Source organism: Glycine max, chromosome 20, assembly GCF_000004515.6.
Source record: "Glycine max cultivar Williams 82 chromosome 20, Glycine_max_v4.0, whole genome shotgun sequence".
Lineage (NCBI taxonomy): Eukaryota > Viridiplantae > Streptophyta > Magnoliopsida > Fabales > Fabaceae > Glycine > Glycine max.
Window position 1 is genome coordinate 22,225,465 of NC_038256.2, and position 2,490 is coordinate 22,227,954.

General features: G+C 39.4%; 1 non-coding gene across 1 annotated transcript; it reads right to left on the reverse strand.

The window, feature by feature from the left end:
- Nucleotides 1–2,085: 2,085 nt before the first annotated feature.
- LOC113000837 (small nucleolar RNA R71) lies at nt 2,086–2,192 on the reverse strand. The gene has a single exon (XR_003266158.1). It is a non-coding gene; the product is annotated as a small nucleolar RNA R71 (small nucleolar RNA).
- Nucleotides 2,193–2,490: the final 298 nt, after the last annotated feature.

Here is a 2,490-nt window from a genome sequence, read left to right on the forward strand (position 1 = left end):
CCCCTCTAAAATTTAATTGGATTGGGCTTCTACCAATTCAATTAAATTTATTTCCAACCACACACATCAAATATCCACTTAGTGCATGTGAAATTACAAAACTACCCCTAATACAAAAACTAGTCTAGGTGCCCTAAAATACAAGGGCTGAAAAATCCTATATTTCTAGAGTACCCTACCTACATTATGGAGCCCTAAATACAAGGCCCAAAAATAATGAAACCTTAATCTAATATTTACAAAGATAAGCGGGCTCGTACTTAGCCCATGGGCCCGAAATCTACCCTAAGGCTCATAAGAACCCTAGGGCCTTCTCTTGCATCTCTGGCCCAATCTACTTGGAGTTTTTCTATCCAATGCCCTTGCGGAGTAGGATTGCATCACATTTGGTCAGTCATTGTTCGTTCCTAGTTACTGCATTTTAATGTTTATTTGATTCGGGTACGGCCTCGATCAATTTTGATCAAGAATGTGAAAAATACCAAAAAAAGGGGGGGCAAAAGGGTCTTTTCTTTTGTTTTCATAAACCCTAGCTCGCCTGGGTGAGCTGCAACTTCCCCAAAGTGACCCTTTGCCTATAAATAGGCATCCTAGGGGTGTTTGAAACGACTTAGGATCACTTCCTAGTTACTACATTTTAATGTTTATTTGATTCGAGTACGGCCTCGATCAATTTGGCACCATTGCCAAGGAGCAGTGGTCCAAAAGTTCATAATAGCTAGTGATTCGTGTTTTATGTTTAGTTGTTTTACGTTTAATTCTTTTGTTTAATGTGTTTGTATTGTGTTAGTGTTGTGTTAGTGTGTCGTTCTGTTTTGCAATTTAGTAGACCCCTTGTTCAGCGCTTCCCCTGTTTCAGTGGATAGTGCTTGGTGACGGAATTAGAGACTGATTCTGTGTTACTGTTCACACAACATTACATAGCGACTGAATTAGCGACAGCTATTTACAATTTAATTGGCGATTTTTGTTTTGATAGTTAGGGCTGTTATTTTGAGCTGAATTTTGGTGTGGTAGGTTCTTTTGACTCATATTTTGTGTGAAAAATACCAGGAACACTTGTTGTGGCTAGATTTGAGAGATTCAAAAAATTTTGAGAACTTGTGTTTAGCAAAACTTCAAACGGCCATAACTTTTGCTCCGGGTATCAGAATGACTATTATTATATATGTATTTGGGGTAGAAAAAAATTTCCCATACCATGGCAATCCAACAAAGCTCGGTTTAGGTCTCTAACTAGGCAGAATCGCCTGTTTACTAGTTTTTTTTTTCAAGGTTTATTGTTTTATTTTTCTGAACTTTCCTTAGGCAGTTTCCATAGTTAGACTTTGAATTTTTGTCTGAATATTTTTGTGCTATCTTTTCATGATTTTAGGGTATTGCTCACAAAATTTCAGCTCATTTGGATATTTTTTGAGTATAGCTATAGTTTTAACCCACCTCTTTTGCCCTATCTAAGAAACACATGAACTGCTGCATATAGTGCATGACTAGAGGCAATCCAGGTGACTTACAACCCTTTGACCCTGAAATAGATAGGACATTTCATAGATTAGTTAGGAATAGTGTGCATCTTGATTACCCTGAACATTTTGTACCTTTTGAGCATCCTGAGCATTTTGTTATTAGTGAGTCTGAGCATTCTGTGGTTGGTAATTTTGAACATCCAGATTTTGAACATTCTGATTTTGAACATTCTGAAAATATGGCTCAACCTCCACCTCGTGAGAGGACTCTAAGGGAAATGGCTACACCTGATTTCACTTATGAAAGCTTGTGCATTCAATACCCAGATGAGGATGTCCCATATGTTCTTAAAACTGGACTGATCCACTTGTTGCCCAAGTTTCATGGTCTTGCAGGTGAAGACCCTCATAAACATTTGAAAGAATTCTATATTGTCTGCTCCACCATGAAACCTCTAGATGTCCAAGAAGATCACATCTTTCTGAAGGCATTTCCTCATTCTTTAGAGGGAGTGGCAAAGGACTGGCTATATTACCTTGCTCCAAGGTCCATCACGAGTTGGGATGACCTCAAGAGAGTATTCTTAGAAAAAAAAATTTCCCTGCTTCCAGGACCATGGCCATCAGAAAGGATATTTCAGGCATTAGGCAACTCAGTGGAGAGAGCCTATATGAATACTGGGAGAGATTTAAAAAACTATGCGCCAGTTGCCCTCACCACCAGATTTCTGAGCAGCTTCTTCTCCAATATTTTTATGAAGGACTCAGTAACATGGAGAGAAGTACGATAGATGCTGCCAGTGGTGGAGCCCTTGGAGACATGACCCCTGCTGAAGCCAGGAATTTAATTGAGAAGATGGCTTCCAAAATGCTGCTGGTCCAAGTAGACCATACGTTCCTCCTCCAGTGCAACAACAACAACAGTAACAGCAGCATCAATAGAGACAGCAATCCACTACTGAGGCCCCTCCTCAACCTTCATTGGAAGAATTAGTGAGGCAAATGACAATACAGAACATGCAGT